General features: G+C 39.2%; 1 long non-coding RNA gene across 1 annotated transcript; it reads right to left on the reverse strand.

Annotated features, from left to right (window-relative positions):
• Nucleotides 1-486: 486 nt before the first annotated feature.
• LOC120440922 lies at nt 487-8,878 on the reverse strand. The gene is made up of 3 exons (XR_005613627.1): nt 8,740-8,878; nt 8,144-8,233; nt 487-773 (listed from the first exon to the last, which is right to left on the reverse strand). It is a non-coding gene; the product is annotated as an uncharacterized LOC120440922 (long non-coding RNA).
• Nucleotides 8,879-20,312: the final 11,434 nt, after the last annotated feature.

Consider the following 20,312-nt stretch of genomic DNA (forward strand, 5'->3'; position numbering starts at 1 on the left):
CACTGACTAATTTTTGCAAATTTAAGGAATTTCTAAACTAACTACACTTTTCAGGTTAATTTTGTCACTTGACCATTATCCATATATAGTAAACAATTTCTGGACATACGTAGGTGTCTGAAATCACAAATTGTTTTTCCTTTTACTTGCTTTCAGTAAAGTTTGCAGATGTTGTTCTGTTCAGTGATCAATTAGTCCACTTCTACTGTCCTCCCCATCTCCCTGATATCTATATTAAACTCCGATTGTACTGTAGAGCAGTTAGTAGTTCTAATTAGGGTAAGAGAAAGATAGGTAAAGACAGAAAAGGCTGTTTAAAACAAAATGACCATTCAAAGTGCTCAAACCATAAAAACAAAGAAGCCTGCAGTAGTTAGCCGTTTTGCACGTGTTGGTTTATTGCATCCCACTTTATTTTTGTCCACCCCCCTCCCCAAAAGGTATTTTTTTAACAGGAAAAAAACTATGAAGTCATAGCAAGCTGTTTCTCATGCAGTATTCAGAGATTTTCAGGTTAGAGCCGTTGGCAAATATCTGGCTTCAAAGTTTAAAAGCACATTGAGTTTATTCTTTATTTCTTGCAGTGGAGAGCCAGGGAGCAGCGTCTGTCTTTGTGCCGCGGCCGAGTCGTATTGTCATTAGAAAGCACTCTCCTGCACTCTACTCCTCATCATGATTCGAGGACGCTGCTCCCCTGCAGCATAAGGCGACACACGGCTCCATCATTGACATTCCTGTGGATGCACCATGCCCCCTGGTTCTCGCATAAGGAACTGGGGAGAAGTGCAGGGTGACATCAGAAGGAATTACTGAAGGGAAGGAGGCAGAGAGGAGGAGAGTGTCACCTTATTATAACCTGACCCTAGGGCACTGAATTCCTACCTGCAAGAGATCTGGAGCTGGACACTTACGTGATGTAACACACACACACACACACACACACACACACGCACATGCACACACATCTCTGTGCCTGGCTGGAAAATCTGGGTGGCTAAAGTGAATAGTTGAACTGCCCTTAAGCAAGGCATTGAACTTCAAGCTGCCCCGTTGGAGCTGCTCAGAGGTGCTGAGAGCTTGAGGAACCTGTATGAATTTGAAGGAGGATATGCCTCAAAAGGAAGGTATTCATTCAGAATTGCCTGTCTCTAGGTAATCAATATTTTTTTTCAATAATTTCTCAGCCTTTTCCTTAAAAAAAGAAAAAAAAAGAAGCTTTTTTGACTCTTGTATGACTCACTCCAGCCTGTTTTCATCCCGGGGCATCAATTAGTGGCATTTTGTCAAAGCTGGTCGGTGGCGTGGCTCATTTATTCACGAGGTGTCCTTTGGTGCCTAAAACACTGAGTTATGGCATCGGTGAGACTGGGATCTCATTTCCAATTTCTTTTTTGCCAAACTGTATTCTCAAAAGAACGTACTTTAACCAAAACCACTTTTTTTTTTTGTACCAAATCTAAGTGTTTATGGAAAGCTAGAGTAAAAACACTGGTGTCCATCAGTGCTACCCCTCAGCGTCTTAGTAGATAGATAGTAGATGGTATAAGTTTGAAAATCACAAGATATTTTTAGAAAAGTTGACCACTGACCTTAAGGTTGAGATCACTGAGACTTGAACTCATTTGAGATTTTTAATAGATGCATCTGTGGTATCCGTTTCAAAATCCTATGTTGCCTCATTCTCCATTTATCAATTTGACAAACTTGGGTGTTCAAGCCAGCCGCCAGCCCGGCAGGGCGATGACAATCCTACATTGGCATTTCATGGCTGAAGAGTAAAAAGCCAGTGAAACTAAATCAGAAAAGACTAGGAAAAGCATAAAATACAAAAGGTCCATACAGGACAGAAGCAGTGGTCTCCTTACAAATGCATAATTCAGGCGCTGCACTGCTTTGCCAAAATTCCAGCCACCAAAGCATAACTGGAATTAAAGTATGAGCACCGACCAAAGCAGTATCCTTAAAGGTTCTCCAAACAAAAGGCTCTCTAGCCAAGAAAGAGGGAACCAACCTCCAACAAAACTTTACGCCAATTCAAAGCACAATTAGGGTTGTTTAAACCGAAGCTACCAGACCAAACCTTCCAAGTTAAACCCTCATTGCCATTCTTACCATTGATATATTTACCAGTTATATGGATAATAAAGAAGGTTTATATGCGATGTTTTTGGATGTTATACCGTTTTCCCTTGCTCTTCTCTCTTGCATGATGTATTTAACACGTGCATGCTGTGAAACATATTTGGATGGTTTTATGGTGCCTAAGTTTTGTTTTTAAGTCAATAAATACAAATAAATGAATATTTATTGTTTAAAGCATTCATACATTAGAGGTAGCTTGCTGTTCCCAGATCTGTTATCATCAAGCAGCAACCTCTGAGGCTGAAAATTAAAGCTGATGCATAAATGCCAAAAAATCGAGTCTAGCCACATAGACTCCCATTATGAAAGAGCCAAGTTCACAGCAGAAATAAACATGTTTACTACACTTTGCTGCCTATTTGAGCAATTTGTTGATGCTAAATTGAGTCACTGGATCACTCTTCCTGTTTATGCTGCCGGTACCTGTGGCGCCCTCCCACAAAGAAATCGCAGCCTGTAATTGGATGATATGGGAAGGTTGTCAGCTGATGCAGCTCACCTGGGATTTCCAGGCTCACTCTCTCTTCCACTCCACCTGGCATCGACCCCCTTTGGTGTTTACGTTAATAAAATATTATTTATAACAAAAGGCAAACCTCTTGTGTCGACTCCTTTCTTGTCACACCCTTTTTAAAGCATTAAGTCTGATTACCTCTGCTGTTTATTGTAGACACCAAACAAGAACTTTTCAAGGGAAACATTTTTTTGCCATCCATAAGTTGACATTTCTGGTTATCATCTCAAAATTTTGACTTGCTAGCTCAAATGAAATCAAAATAACTTGAAGTTTCGAGTTATTTAATCAAGATTTTCATATAGTAACTTGAAATTTTGTCTTATGGATGGCTTTTTTTTTTTTTTCAGTGGTGGAAACAAGTGTCCGTAGTTCTGGCTAGTGAAGTGTCAGTATTTTATTAATGTTAACACTAATTACTAGCTACCTGTATCTATGTAATGCATTCGTACAGTCTGTGAATGCAACTTAGGCTAAGCTATTAGCATTTGGCGTTGTCCTCAAAAATATGATAATTTGTGGTTCCACAACATACATTGTGATTGTCAGCATTCCAAAACATCCAAGTGGCAGTGTTGGGGAGTAACGCAATACATGTACCGGCGTTACGTATTTAAAATACAAAATATGAGTAACTGTATTCCGTTACAGTTACCGTTTAAAAAGGTGGTTTTCAGAATACAGTTACTTTGTTGAAATAAATGGATTACACGGCGGTCTTTTCCTATTTCATATGTTAGGCTATGCCCTCTCTATTTTTGGTAATTCCACGCTGGTGGAAACCCAAACAAAACACACATTAAGAGGCTCTGTGTCTCAGTCTCGCGGCCCATGTCATCCCTACTTGCGGCCGCATAATGACGTGAAGAAATATTTTTTTAATTATTATTCAAAAAATTATTTAATATGAAGGCAATAGGCAGTGTTACAGGCATGGCCCTAAGGAATGTAGCCTGATGGGCAGTGTAGCCCGTGCTGCAGGGAGAATGGATGCCATACCTGTTATGTGTCTGTGAGTGTGAGAGAAGGAGAAAAAGGGGAGTTGAAAAGTACGAGTTGTCACTGACCAGAAACGGGGGATGGAAGCATGTAAATATAATAATAACCACTGCAGCCAAAAAGAGTGCCTGACGAGCCCATTTGTAAGTAAGCTGTTAAGACTCAACTGTACACTGTGTTCGTGTTTTCCTCCAAAACAATAAGTTCCGTTGGAGCAGCCTTTCAACGCCTCTCTCTGTCTCTCGCTAGCAAAGTTGACCCAGACAACAAAGTAAAGCTAGTTTTAGGCTACGAGCCCGACAGGGAACCCGACGTATTAGCCAGAGGTCCCTTTGCTACGTTTGGAGCCGTGGACCTGTTTTATATAGGCGCAGAATAGTTTTCTATATGAGATCACTGCAAAAAGTGCAGCCTTACCTAATGTCCACCCTACTGTTACTCATTTTATATTAAGATTTAAAAATCTAGTTGGTATTGGTATGGTATCACACAGCAATAGTACATTCACGTAGTTTTAAAAAGCATGATAATATATTAAGTAATCCAAGGTATTCAGAATACGTTACTCTCATTGATTAACGTAACGGAGTACGTTACAACATACATTTTGGGGCATGTATTCTGTAATCTGTTGTGGAATGCATTTTAAAAGTAACCTTCCCAACACTGCAAAGTGGACACTCCATCCATCCATTTCCTTCCACATATGTGGGTCTGGGTTGCGTGGATCACATTCTCAGTGGACATATACTCCCTGATTACCTCCTCCAGCTGGTCCTGGAGGAGAGATGGGCTTTTCCAAGCCATTTGACAGATATCTCTGTCTCCATCAACTCCTGGGTCTGCCCTGGGAGCTTCTCCTGGTTAGAACATGCCTGAAACAAACTCAGCTAAGAGGCATCAAGAAGGCATCCTAATCAGACACCTGGACCACCTTAACTGGCTCGTTTCAATGAGGAGGAGCATCAGCTCTACTCTCCTTCCTTCGTGAATGACTGAGCTTCTCACTGTGGTCTATGGTTACCACTTACATCGCCTCAAAATCAAGAAGATATTTCGATTTTTACTTTTTCTTCTACTTGAGTAAAGTTTGTGTCTGCTCTGCCCATCTCTGCAACTGGACCCAAAAATAGCTTTGACAAAAAGTGTCCTGAACAACACAGTTTACAAATAAGAAATAAAAAAGCTGTATAGTCCAAGTAACAACAGCCTCACAAGGACTTCTGAAAGGTGAAATTATCCTTGATGATATGAGTGTGGAGCTGGCTTTAAGAATCAAATGACATTCATCGGCCTGAAGAGCAACTCTGAATGAAGAATGAGAGAATTGCTTAGCGAAAGCAGCAGGTGCAAATCCCCCCAAAATACCAGAGGACCCTCTTTTTCTCTCCTCTCTAATCTCTGCCGCTTCACCTTTAAGCAACAGTAATTTGTGACTGAAATCCACACACAAAAACGCACACGGAGCTCTACATGTGTAAACACATGAAGAAAACACTCATACATGCACAATGTCCTGCCGTTTAGCTATCTCTGTTGCCATTAAGCTTACCCTGTGTGCCTCGTTTTTCTCACTGAATCACAACCACTTTGTGTCCTGTAGCAAGACAGAGGCTTTGAGCCCCGAGGCTGCAGAGCTTTATCTCCGGCCTGAGAGAAACTCAGCCAGCAGGGCTGATAAACTCAGACCTCTAAAAGCATGCACGTGCGCACAGATTCACACACAAACACAACTGAAAGGCGCACACACACGGCAACATAATGGAATAAATTCACCATGGTGCTACTGAGTGAAATTTTAAAGTAGCACGACCGTGGCCAAGTGTATGGCTACAGTGGAAAGATAACATTTATTTTTCTGCTGCTCTGTTGGTGGAAAATTTTGTTGAGGACTTGCTGAGGGGTCCTGAGGGCCACGCTGTTTTATTTTCATTAGACTGTCAAAGCTGACGAGGACCGCGAACACGTGTCTAGACGCCCGGCAACAGGCGAATGTTTCTTTCTGTAAAGAAAACTGCATGTGCGCTATTTGACATGATGATGAATTGCCTATGAAATAGTCATGTTTCCAGTTCGCTGGTAGCCGTCCGATGAGGTAAACTCTGGGAAGAAATCACATTATGCCTGCTCATGCAACACCAAAGTCCATATGAAATGTTGCACCAAAAAAAAAAAGAGAAAAGGGGAAGTCGTATTTAGAAGAAATTAGCTGTTGCTCTCGTTTCTTTTGCGGCCGTCACATGTCGTCAGACTGTTTCAGTACATTTTTGTTTTTACCCAAAGCGAGCAGTCGTGAGTAATTACAAGCCGTCTTTTTCACTTCCACCCACCCTTAGGTTGAATAAAGCTAATATCAAATCTTGCTCTTGCTTTTATATCATAACAATCTCAAGTCATTTCCGAGGCTCTCCTGCTCTCTGACACTAACGCTTTGTAATGAGGGCCACAGCAGCTCCTCGCCATTTGTCATGTAATCTGCCTGAGACTGCTGACGGAAATGGAGCAGACTCTGTGGGCTCAGAGAGGACTCGCTGGACAGCGCAATCAGCCAACAGCAGCAGGATGTGGAAACTGGTTCATGAGGTGTTGCTGGACAAGGACAACAGCCTTCTGCTCATGAGGTCACCCACCGCTATTCAGTGGACAAGGCTGGGAAATGCTGGACGTGGGTTTGTGGTTACAAGTGGTCCTGATTTTGGAAAAAGGTTAAAACATGACTTTTCCACCTTGCTGGTATTTCATGATTAAGCTAAAATGCTCCCTTGAGGAACACGTGGGAGACTGTCTTTACTCATAAAGGAGCACTTAGCCGTTTTCTGAAAGGTTTCCTCCATCTCTTAAACATATGCAGGGTTGGAGGCCTGCAGCTCTCACCCTTACTGTGGAGCTTGACTCCAGCAACTGCGAAAAGTTTTCCAGTGTCTAAATCTGCAAATGTGAAATAACCGTCAGCCACAAGATAATTATGAGAGCTCATGAGCTGATTAATGAAAGAGAGAGAATGTCATGGTCCCAGTCATAATGTTTCTATTTTCGTTGATGTCATTTATTATCCAGCAGTGTCTGTTTGTATTTGCCTTCTACTTCTGTTTCTTAGGTTATGTTTGGGTTGGGTCGCTGTGGATCTTTGTTCTGAAGTATGTCGTTATCTCCATCTTGTGTTCCCGTTCTGTTCCTCCAGTTTTGTCACGGTGTTTCTTGTTCTCAGTTATGTGTCTTTTATTATGGTGATTGTTGATCTCTGTCTCTTGTGTTTAGTTTAACCCCTCCTCTGGCCCATTTTGTTAGTTACCCTCACCTTTTTATTTATTTATGGTCCCAGCATTTAGTGTCCGAGTCTCCCCTTGTCCTTTGTTGTGTCCTCCCTGTGCTGTGTTTCCTGGGTTTTAGGTTACCTGCTCCTGCTCCTTATATTAGCCTTTTTTACTCTGTTTAAGAAACTGCATTTAAGTTGTTTTTTGACTCCAAGTCTTGCCTACCACAAAGCTGTTTTTATGACAGAGAAAAATCTGGAAAAAAGGCTACAACCTCAAAAACAATCACATCAAGTCAAATAGTTCTAAGTCTTAAATGTTCAACCCTTTAAGATCAACGCCATTGGTCTTTATATCTTATAATGTTTGATTATATATTAATTTTTGGGTCTATTTTTGCTATTTTTGAGAATCTTCATAGCATTCTTCTTCTTTTGGCTGCTCCCTTTAGCAACTGCCACAGAGGATCATCTGCATCCATCTCACCTTCTTCATCTTTAGCATCCCCAAAACTTCCTTCACATACATCCACGAACGTCTCCATCTTCAGCATCCTTTGTCCATCATATTCACCGTCTCAGCCTCACCTCTCTACCCGCGCTAGCTCAAAATAAGCTCAATACCTCAAAGTAAAAATCACAGCTTTCCTATAATCAGTGAAGAGTAGTTTGGTATTGATAGCACAATATTGTAAGAATTTCATCAATAAACATTAACCTCCTAGGACCTGGCGTCCACATATGTGGACATCACATTTTGGGTTATTTAGACCAAAGTACTCAATTTTGCTCTACATGGGCCTGATATCCACTTACGAGGACATTATACTGCTACTGTTCTATCAAAATTTTAAACAAATATCCTCATATGTGGCTCTTATTTTTTTTAAAAACAAAAATAAGGTTAAAAAAAAAAATCTGGTAATTCTTCTGTTTTTACATTCATCGGGCCCCAATATGCCCAAATATCAAAGAGAAATTAAAAATACATGCCGTGGAAGAGTTCGGGTCTTAGGAGGTTAACTGGAGTCTGGGTTTAATGGATATCGCTGAAGAGACTGGTAAAGGCCACACCCATTTGCAATGATTCTTCTTTTACAAAACATTGCTTTGACTTCCTGTTGAACATATTTTCTACTTTGATATCATGATCGCAGCAGATCTAAAAGGGGAGGTTAGAGAGGTTACACACATACACACACGGGCAAGCGCACGTACACATGATTTTCGCCCACCTGTTTTTCTGTCTGTGAAATGTATGCTGTCATGTCAATTCATCTCAGTCAATTCAGGGTCACTGGAGTCTGGATCCTTTCTCTGTAGTGCTAAATAATATTACAGAAAGCTGTTGGTTTAATAATAAATGGAAAGCAATGAATTTGTACCTCCCAGGTTTGGTCCGTTCGCTTTCCACTGCAAACTGTAAACAAAGAATATCTGAGACATTGTGGTTCACTTCTTCCACTCAATAAAATTAAGCATATTTACTCTACTAGCTTCGCTAATTCGATGTTAAATCTTGATAAAGTTGCAAGGCTGTGATAGTTTGGACGTGTGCAGAGGAGGAATAGTGGATATGCTGGACAAAGGATGATGAAAATGGAGCAGCCAGGCAGGAGGAAAGAGGAACACCACGGAGAAGAGTCACGGATGTAGTGATGGAGGCAGTGCAGAGGGTTGGTGTGATAGAGGCGTTTGCTCAGAGACAGAGTGAGACAGAGGCACACGATCTGCTGCGGTGACTCCTAATAGGAGCATTCAGTGTTAAATCTTAGCCAGAGCTGCTTTGTAAGGACATCTTTGAACAGTTACTTCATCCAATATATCCCACCTGTTTTTCTTTTCTCTCCTTTGTAATGATCTCCACCATCCTCATTAGTTTCACCTGTTCACTTTTTTCACCTGTGTATCAGCCCGATGTGCAAAAACTCTCGTCTTTGTCAGTTTCACTAAAGTCCCGTTTTCTTTCCTGGACTGCTTTTTCTCGAGCGCTTGCAATAATGCTTGCTTTTCATTACTTTCACCCACCTCTGATGCCTGCATCTCAATCATCACCTCAATACCCACACCTGTATTTAATTAAAGGAAAAAACTCAAAGATATATTAAATGGAAACCAGACACCACAACAAGACCTGAGCTTATTTATTTATTGACACATTAACAAAGTTTTTTTTTTTTAAAGTAAAAAGATCAATATTTTCATGTCAAGTGCAGTTGGAAACGAGCAAGTATAAAAGCTAAAAGTCAAGTATAAGCATCGTGAGACAGGCTGTGCACTTTAATGAGCCTTGAATATAATTAACATCGGTGCTGCAGGTGTTACATTCTTATCAGCAACGCTCACGGCTCATTGTTAGCGACAACGCGTTAACAAAGATTTGCTGTGCACTAATGCCTGTAAACAGCCGTGTCAGTTTCAACGGATAAACCGTTTTAGGGAATGTTTCATTGTTTCGCGATATCCTTAATTAATTCATTTGATTTTATTGTGTATCCCTGTGACAGACTGGCGACCTGTCCAGGGTGTACCCCACCTCCCCTTGCCTGTGGTTGCTGGGATAGGCTCCAGCCCCTCCTCCTCGACCCTGGCAAGGATAAGCGGGAGAAAATGGATGGATTTTATTGTGTGAATGCATCTAAATATGTAACTGCATTTTTCTAATATAAAAACAGGCTAAAGTTCAGTGACAGATGGAAAAGAAGAGCATAAAGAAAGATGAAATGAAGACTGGGTATGCTGGAATGGGAGTGGAAGAGGGAAGCAGAACTGCTAAAGAGTGGGAAGCAGACAAGCCAATGTCTCGCTGGACCAATCAGTGCAATGATCACCCCACTAATTAATTTGGTTTACAGAAATGGGAACAATGATTTTGGTCTCTACAGCCACTGATCACTTAATGGCCCATTTTTTGGACTGTGTGGACAGAAATAGATTCCTTTTGTTTTTACCAAGTTTTGATAAAAATCTTGGCATAATGACAAAAGTTATTTTTAACACTGACTGAATTTCATAATTAAGGAAGATTTTAAAATGCTTCAACAAAACCAACTCAATTGTATAAAACAAGCTAAATGCAGTCGTCTTTGTGAAGTGGATTTCGTATGCCTTTTAACATGGGCACATTTAATGGAGGTGGGGGGACTCCAGACTGTGATTGCACAGCGACTTGTTTCTCATTTCGCCATGAGTGATGCAAGTTTTCTGAGACATTAAAGTGGCTTTGTCAGAAAGTACACAGGACTTTAAAAATTACATCGTTCTTTTTTGAATTATGGATTATTGCGTAATGGTCTCTTTACACCCCCCTGCTTAAATTATTTTCTTGTCTCTGGCTTTTTTTTAGATGCTCTGCAGACAAGTGACCCAGGCTGGCTGCAAAGTACCTTATATTCTACAGCACAGTATTATGGCATAATGCATTTACAGGACTATGCAAAGGTTTTAGGAACTCTAAGTGAAACCAGGAGGCTTTCAGCAGTAATTCCAGGAATAGGCTTTATTAATGAGTAAACTAAATAGAAAAGAACAGTAAACAGAATAGTCTGCATTTGGTATGAGCACGCTTACCAAATACCTTTAAGATGGCACCAAGCAACTTGTGGAACTGAAAAACTGAAGCCAACACAAAACTTCTGCCAATCCTCAAACTCCCAGATTAAAATGCCCAACTTTACAGCATGGTTTGGTGTATAGTTTCCACCTTTGTAACAACTGTTCATATTACTTTCAGTTCTGAAAACTCTAAATGCATTATACTATACACCTATGCTGTGGTGTAGAATATGATCAAAATCTATTAATATAACATATGTTAGTGTGTTGTATTCTACATCATTCTATGTCGTACCTTTTTAAAGACCTCACAGTATGTCATTATCCTAACACAGCACTTTCCTCACATGCTTACTTGTGGTTCCCAGAGTTTCTAAAAGCAGAGCCTTCAGCATTCAGGTCCGTCTTCTGTGGAACCAGCTCCCAGTTCAGATTCAGGAGACAGACACTTTTTGGCAAAGCATACACTTCATGCTGGATCCGTTGATCATGAACCCTCCCTTTGCTATACTACATGCTGTGGCTGCTGGGGGTCTTCATGTGACGCACTGAGCAATTCTTCTCCACTGGCCTCTTTTTACTCCCCATGTCCTTACTGTATATACCACTCCACTGCTCTAGAATCCAGTGGCAACGTGCTTTACTCCACTGCATCTGATGTGTTGCATTGGGCTTGGTAATTTAAGGCTTGGATGCAGCTGCTCAGGCATGAAAACCCATTCCATGAAGCTCTCTACACACTGTTCCTGAGCTAATCTGAAGGCCACATGAAGTTTGGAGGTCTGGAGCAACTGGCTCTGCAGAAAGATGAAGACCTCTGCGCAGGATCCACTTCGTGCCTGAGTTGCTGTCTTCCCAAATGCTTCCACTTTATTATAAAACCACTAACAGCTGACTGTGGACTATTTAGCATTAAGGACATTTCATGACTGGACTTGTTGCACAGGTGGCATTTTATCACAGGACCACGCTGGAATTTACTGAGCTCCTGCAAGCGACCTATTCTTTCATTAATGTTTGTAGCAGCAGTCTGCATGCCTAGGTGCTTGATTTTATACACCCATGGAAGTGACTGGGACTCATGAAATTAATGATTTGAATGGGTGACTGAATACTTTTGGGATTATAGCATATAGCGATAAAAATTATCATATATAGATAGATGTAAACGTATCCAATATATGGTATATGTAGCTATGACAAACCCATGAATTTGTAACTTCTGTCAACAAACCTCTAGTGCCTTTAAACTTATGCATAGTACTGTGTATATGTGTCAGTCCTGTTAGATTTTGACACCACTGTTCTGCTCTTCAGTGACATTTGAGCACAAAGAAGGATGTCACCTCACTCTAAGCGCTGAACACAAAAAACGTCAGATTCCTGTCCTGATGTCACAATCCGAGCTTTGACATTTTCTAGCTGCACAAATACGACAGACAAATACGCCTTTGTCTTCAAAATGAAAACATACAGTAGCATAAAACAAAAAGGACAGTTCCAATTTGCTCCAAAGTCAATATGAGAGGGTCGCAGATGGTGAATAAAACATACAAGTGAGTGAGGTGGGAGGGGGGGGGGGGGCATGTCAGCATATGACAGTAGTCTCTAAAAAGTGAATCAAAGGAAATGTTGGGTGTTTTTTTGGGGGGGGGTTTTTGTCAGATGACATTGTCACAAAACGTCAAAAGCAACTGCCATTCAGGCAACAATCAAATCCCTGCGCACGTGCCACAGAAACCCATTTTTCTAATTAGTTATCACCCAATAAAACAGTGGGGAGTTTGCAGAAAACATGAAGCACTAGCGAGGACGTTTGTTTTTTCTTCATAATGACTACTGTGAGAGACAATTATATGAGATGAAGAAGAAGAGATCTGCAGTGTGTTCAAAGGTCCCCAGAAGTGTCCAATTAAAGAAATGAAGCTGAGCACGTTTAGAAGTAAGAGCCCGTGACACTCAGCCACCTCCTGTCTTGTAAAAATGGGTGGGTAGGTGCGAAGCAAACAGCCAATTTATTTAATTGGTTCTTTTACACTTTCAGGTGCAAAGAGCCTAATTTATCATCGATGTTGTCCAAATTTATGACTGAAATGAGGAAAAATGCTAATTTGTTTCTTCTTACGTTAAACTGTAGTAGTGGTAGTTCGAGGCATTAAAGTCATTATCCCGAATTTTAACTGTGTTGCTGAACCGCTCGAAATGAAAGTCATTTACATGAGCCTTTGCAGTGCAAGACAGGTTTGTTTGAATCCTTTTCTAAAATCAACACACTAAAACAGCGAAATGCCACTCCTGGTTTCAGAGGAAACTGTAAAGAAAGATCAAGCATGATAGTCACAACACACAAACCCGAGAGTGACGGTTTGTTTTTAATTTTAGCATGACGGGGTGTCTTTTTTTTTTTCAACCAAAAAACCCCACATAGGAACAAAATGAAATCTAACAAAGTTTTGTAATTTGCGCCATTTCAAAACCGAATTTTAAAAGGGTCACCAAGCCTTGTCAAATATTTTGTTTCAATAAGTTTTTTATTCCAAGTGAAAGGTTTGAAAGACTAAATGTTATACGTAAAATAATAGATTTTTTAAACAAATTTTTAATTCATTAATATTAGAATCTTTTTGATATTTAAAAATTCATATTTTAAATTAAGATCTTCTGAATAAAAAAACAAGGTTCAGGGAAGCAAAAAGGGAAACACTTTAACATTTCAAACTGATTAATTGTACAACGCAAAAAGGGAAACAACATCATCCAGTGCTGCCATTATTTTTAATGGTTCAGAGTATGTCAAGTGCTGCTTTTGCTTATAATTTCCAGCTGAAAAGAAAAAAGGGAAGTGATATTAGCTTTTACTAATATGTGTTGAAAGCAACAGGAGAAAATATCTGTGGATGAAGATAACTTTCAAAAGAACCACTGCTGTGCTCTTGGAACTTCTCTCCTGATGCATTTAGTATTTCAGTATTTATTTTAATGATGGATTTTAACATTGCTGCATTTAAACAAAACGCAACGACGAAAAAAATTTCACTTTTTAGTTGACATGAACATTTTTTTTCGTTTGTTTAAAGTGAAACACCTTTCAGTTTCCAGTTTGAGGTCAGTGTATTGAAAAATAATAACCTCTTAAAGGTGCGAACACAAGAATGTTTTTCCCCCCCAAAGATCACTATCACATGTTTGGATCAGAGTTGTTTTATTAACCTTTATGGGTCAGCTACATGAATCAATATAAAAGAGAGAAACACTGAGTTGATTAAATCAAACAGCAGGACGCAGCTGTCAAGTCCTATCATTTCCTGTGGGTCTCAAAGCTAAGGGGAAATTACTGCTGGTGAAACCGCAGGAGTGTCCAGTGTGTGAGAGTGGGTGTGTCAGTGTGTGTTGTGACGGGGGGGATTACAAAAAAAATACAGTATGAAGGTTTTTGACCTTCACATGTCAAAACAACCTTTGTCGTGATAACAGCTTAAAACATCTTCTAGCATCCAATCACAGAAAATGTTTCTTTTTCTTATAACTTCTAAAATACAGTCGCTGATAGGATTATTTTATGTCAGTGGAATGTAAAATATCTCTCCAGGCTTTCTGAAGGTCTTTCCTGGCAGCTTTTTTACTCAGTTTCAGTCCAGTACATGGACCTGGCCATTTTCAAAGCAATGTATATTTGTTAGGCTACTTGACACTGACCAACAGTGTTGGTCAAGTTACTTGAAAAAGTAATTAGTAACTAATTACTGATTACTTCTCAAAAAAAGTTATCCTGTTACTTTACTGATTACTTATTTTCAAAAGTAATTAGCTACTAGGTTACTTTTCAAAAACATGACACACAACCTGAATATGTAATAAAGCAATAGACCTTTCAGCCCAACTCTATTTTTTTATGCATAATCCATCATATAAAATGGAATAAAATGGAAAGCCTCTTTTTAAAAAACTTGTTTATTTAGTTTTAATCTTTTATGCACATTCCTCTTTGACTGGAAGAAATTTGTTTAACATTTAAACCTATTTTCTGCATATTCCAGCATATAAAATAAAATGTTTTGTGGTTACACTCACTCTTTCAAATAGATGCAAGTACAACACAGCAAAAGTAAATAAAATCAAAGATTCATTGGCACTAAGTCCTGTCGCTCACCTGTTTAGCAGGAGTGGAGCAGAGGTTTGCCCGGTGCCACAGCGGTCATGTCAGTGGGAGGATCCGGGGGTTTCTCTGTGAATTTCACATTCCCGTGATGGCGTGCTAGGTGCTTGCTCAGATTTGAAGTTTAATTTTTCACTGTAGAAAGAAGTTTTCTTCCCACGCAGAGTGTGGAGCGGACGCTAATGCTTTTGTCACTTTTCACGGAATAAAACTCAAAGTAATGTCTGTACGTCCACGCTTTAAACGCTGCATGGTCATACTCTCTCCCACAATCCAAATTATCCATTGTTGATCTACACACGTCTGTTGCTGCCACGGACGTCGCACATGCTTACGTCATTGTCATGAGACACTCTCACAAACAAAATCACGACGGTTTACTAATGCAGTAACGCAGTATGCTTACGGGAAAGTAACAGAAATCTAATTACTTCTTTTGCACTAGTAATCCCTTACATTACTCGTTACTTGAAAAAAGTCATCAGATTACAGTAAAGTGTTACTGCCCATCTCTGCTGACCAATAAATCATTCAACCATAAAAAAGGCACCAAACTCAATCGCTGTATCAGTGTTTTGTCTGCACACAAAGACGGGAAGAACTCATTTAACTCCTTTAACACACATTCAAAAACGCAATTTTTAGAATCTATTTAAAAACTTTCATAGGTAACAGTTTGACAAGCATAAAACAGTATTTTTCCACCAACAAGGTGATTCTCAAACTGCTAGTTGAAAACTTAGTATATCTGCAGCATGGTCTGCAGTGTGTCCTTAAAATCTGAGGAAACTGGAAAAGTGTAGGACAAAAATGGCTAACCCTAAGTAAATATCACAGCAAAAAGAAATTGGAAAAAATATAGCAAAGACCTGACACGGGAAATGTGTGTGATCCACCTACTGTTCAAGGGCGCCTCACATGACTGACAATTTCTTTTTCAGCATGACTGTGAGTGCATTAAAAGTGGGCCTGGATTGAAAAACACACAAATTGAACACTATCAGCCATGGATGGGCCTCCCCTGAGCCTGGACCTCAACAATATTGAAGCAGTGTGGGATCGTCTTCACAGAGAACAGATCAGAAGGCAGCCAACATCCAAAGAAGAGACTTGCCATATAAAATGTGTTTCCATGTATGCTTGCACACATTTATGCAAAATTGATTCACCTATATTCACCCATTTTCTTAGCAAAATATAAACAAATATGAGTGGCTGAAGACTTTTGCCGTGTGCTGTAAATTTAGGATTTTTAGTGTGTTTTCCACAACAATGTAATCCTTGAAAAACAGGAGTCTTGACGTTAAAGCAGTAGTCACATGTTAGACTGTTTTCAAAAACCTGACCAACCTATGATTCGCAGGTTCTTCTTCTATTAAAGGACAAGAGCTCCTTATAAACCAGCTGTTATAATCTCTTCTTCGTGTCCAGTTCCCCTTTTGGTGCCTCATCTGTCCTCTGCTCTCATCTCCTGTTCTGTCTTTTACTCACTGAAAATAGACAATCAGCATATACCTCAAAACAAAACAATAACATCCAAAACTCACTGTTTAGAGCTGAAAAACAGTCCTCGTCCTCGTCTTTCTCTTTCAGTACACAAAATGTGCTCTGCTGAGTATGAAATACTTGAAACGATGAAGTAGATCTGGGCTTGAATGATGCAAGCAAGGACCAAAACAAGCCATTTTTAAACTGCACAATAGTAATTTTTGAGACTTTAATGTGTAATTAGAATGACAGATCAATAGATCCTGGACCTTTTTGTATTATATTTTAAGACCCAGGGTTATTCAAAAAAAAAAAAAAAAAAAAAAAAACAGCCCTGAATACACAAGGCTAATGAGGTCTCTTCTGTGAATCATAATTATATTAGGAGTGCAAATAGGAAAAAGAAATTTCAGTGCCTTCCTAAAAACATGAAAGAATAATGTAAGTTTGGCTGTTGATGGTAGAGAAGCAGGATTTTTATCTGCTGGGCTTACAAGGGGATTAAACCAGGAGGTTTGTCGAGGGGGTAGTCTTTATTTTAACTGCAAAAGTTTCAGTTTTAGTCCTTTGACTAAAGTTTCTTTTAGTTTTAGCCATAACTTTGACATCTAAATTCTTTTAGATTTTGTCTAGTTTTATTTGACTAAGATTACACTAGGCTAAATCTAAAGTCGATTCAGTTGACTGAAATATATAGTGTCTAAGTCTGTTGTTTTCACCAGTGACAGTTGCTCCAGACGGCTTACAAATCATCTTCTTATTCTTGACGTCAATTCAAAATGTGTCCATATTTCTACTGTTGTCTTCCTCCCAACCATTCACATTTTGTCACATTTCATGAGGAAACAGGGAGCATGACAGCTAGTTGTACCAATTTCATCCCACCTGTCTATACAGCTTGATTAGTTCTGATTGGATCTTGTCTCGCCAGAATATGTTCATCTCATTTTTATTCACTGATGAAAGTGTCAGTAGTCTTCATTGTAGTTTTTGTCCTTGTACGTTGTTTTTCATTTAATTATCTTTTTTTTTTCAATCAAAACAAAAACTATGACAAAAATTTTTGGTCAATGAATTTAACAGTGTGAGAGGATAGCAGTGGGTGCAGCTTGCAATGGTTGTTGGTAAAAGTCAGGAAAAGCACCCCATTCATTCATTCATTGTAGGAAAAACAACTTTGGCTCCCATTCATCTGTAGTGAGTGCAGGCTGTCAGTCTGCTGTTAACCTCAGCTGTTACTATGTGTCAACATTTACTTACTTTGGAGGAGGCTGTAAGCACTCACAGCTCCAGCAGGAACCTGGGATTTTTCCAGAACAGCTAGCGGCTAGGGTGAGTGATGGGGCTACTCTTTTGTCTCCTGCTGAAATAAAAACTGTTAATTTCGGGAAGGCTTGTTGTGTAAACAAGCTCGACCTTGCTCCTTCGAGGACTGGAAATGAAAGGACTGCTTATCTTAAGGACAATTATCCCAGTTCATTGAGCCATACAAACTGTGCCACTCCTGTTCTTTCTGAGCCTGTCAACGAAACCAGGGAGATAGGTGTCTCTGTGCTCCATAATGTTCCGGGTGATTGTTATGCTTCTGAACTTGTTAAGCATGTAAAATCTGCTGTTCCACCTCAACTAAACACTTCAGAGAGAGTAAATTCCATGTGTATTCTTGTAAAGTGGACGCCAGGTGTTACTCTGAGGAGGGATGCCCTCCAAAAAAACGGACGGAGCAGTGGAGCAGCCAAGGGAATAGAACGATATAAAACTGTATCACTAAAATATAATTTATTATACTGAAACGGTTTAAAAGTTTAAAAGCAATTAGAGCAACCCTGGCCAGGGAGAACACACAGTAAAAACCAATAAAACATAAACACACTAAGGGTCCAGTGGCGTCAGCCACGGCGTTAAAGTCACTAAAAGTCCGGTGGCAGCCGCAATGTTAAAATCCAGTAAAACAAAAAAAAATGTGTGTGTGTGTATATATATATATATATATATATATATATATATATATATATATACACACATTTTTTTTGTTGGACACTCGAACCTAAGATTAGCTAGCATAATGTTGGCTTATAACTAGCTGTTGTTGTTTAGCCAGCCTGTAGTCAGCTGTGTGGAGACAGGAGGTTCGCATGTCTAATCTGCTGATAAGTAATTGCAAAAGTATCATGCACGTTTTCGTGTGTTAGAGGCTTAACCACAGTTGAGAGATGAGATTTGAAGTGAAGAAGAACAGGATGACGATTTAACCACATGCTGGTGATGTTCTTTCTTTCCTTCGGGTTTCCATTTGGTTATGAGGTAAAACTGAGGTGTTTTCCTTCATAACTTTACACTGAAGGTGAAGACGTGAATTAAAATTTGCTCTCACAGCATGTGAACACCTACAAGTTCTCTTTTTCACTGTATTTGGCATATGTTGGTCGGCATCTAGCTATATATATTAAATGTGACTAGGCCGATGTTCATCTTGACCACTGTATTCAAGATGGCCGGGGAACAATATGGCTTCCACAAACCGGTTTCTTGTCCTAATTTATTTTTAATAGATTTTTTCTACATTTATGAGATGCATCTGTTTGTTGAAAGATTTAATTATACAATAATCGATGTATATTTGAGTGCAATATAAATTTTTTTATGAAATAACTTTAAAAAACAGCTGACTGTACCTTTAACACAAGCTCGCATAATATGATTATAAGTAAAGAGTTCACTGTAAAATTTGAGTTTGCCAACACATGTGCTCAATTTCCTTTCCACCAGGAAATGCCACCTCATTCACTAAACTATTGTGCTTTTGGTGATGCAAATTCTTTCTGCAATCGTAAATCTTGTAAATTTCTTAAATCTCATAAAGTGTTTGTTTTTTCCAGTCCAAAGATATCCGGGTCCAACATCTCTTACCTTGTTACAGTCCATTATAATTGTATTATTCAGCTGCAGGCTATTACTGAGGAACCTTAAGAAAGATAAGAACCAAAAGTGTTGTTGCACTCAGACTGGGAATCATAACTGCTGGGTTGGGGGAAAAGAAATCGTTCAACTTTACACACTGTTTTCAGCATATTTCATCTGTTCAACTGTTGATTCTCGTTGTGCAGTTTTCAGGTGAACATTGAAATTCAAATTATTTGAGGTAATGCTTCAAAATAACTGCACACACAAAAAACACAACCACTTCCATTTGGTATTTAGCTGCAAAGGGTGAACTTACTTCTAGCACTTTGGCTCTTAGTATCCTTCACTGACATCAAATGCTTTAGTTCAAATTCCACCCCTGTTGGTGAAAATATTTTGGTAGAAATTCCTGTTGTTGGGTACATGAGTATCTCTTGTAGAGAATCACAAAGTCTGATTATCCAGAAAACAGGCCATACCTCAGTAATTTAAAACAAATCACAATTTCTTTACTATTTAAATCCATCCATCCATCCAAAAAAATCCTAATTTTAAAATCTAAAATAAATTTAAAAAAAAACAACCAAAATACATTTAAAATGGACAGAAGCCATTGTACTAATCAAAGTATTATACAGTTTCATCTTTGAGTTTTTTGGCTTCTTCCATGCACACCTACTGGTGGAAAATTCATCACCCTTCTATACCTGTCAGCAGAATTCATAGAGGAATCATCAAGCTAAAACACATGAAAATACAGCAGATGTTGGTTCACACATCAGGTTCACACACCTTGATGTAGCCCTGTGGCTTACTGGTTTGGATACCAATTAACACTGCAATCAAACAAGTTCTTTTCCGGTTAATTAGAAATTCACATCACCTCAGCTAACGTGGTGCCTTTAAGGCTTTCTGACAGATTTTTTTAAGTTAATAAACAGAAGCTGTATGACTTCAAGTCTTGTATTTTTTTTTATTTTCATCTTCCTCCTCCAAAATTATGCAGCAGGTAGAGATCTCCTTCCTTGCAAGTAGTAATTCTGCTGAGAGGATAAACAGATTCAAAAAGTTCAGTCTATTTCGGTCTCTCTGTTGTTTGTAACAGTGTTAAAATTCTGACCCAATTGCAAATTTTAAGTGTTCTCAGAAGATCTTAAAACTAGTATCGTAATTCACAGTATATTTTCAGCCAATAGTGGCTCAGGGTTCCAGTCAGTGAGCAACAAAAATATCCCATGCTATCTTTGATTTTACGCAGTTTCTGGGGTCTTTTGCCAATATATTCACCACTTTCCTTTTTT

The sequence above is a fragment of the Oreochromis aureus genome, linkage group 7, assembly GCF_013358895.1.
Source record: "Oreochromis aureus strain Israel breed Guangdong linkage group 7, ZZ_aureus, whole genome shotgun sequence".
Lineage (NCBI taxonomy): Eukaryota > Metazoa > Chordata > Actinopteri > Cichliformes > Cichlidae > Oreochromis > Oreochromis aureus.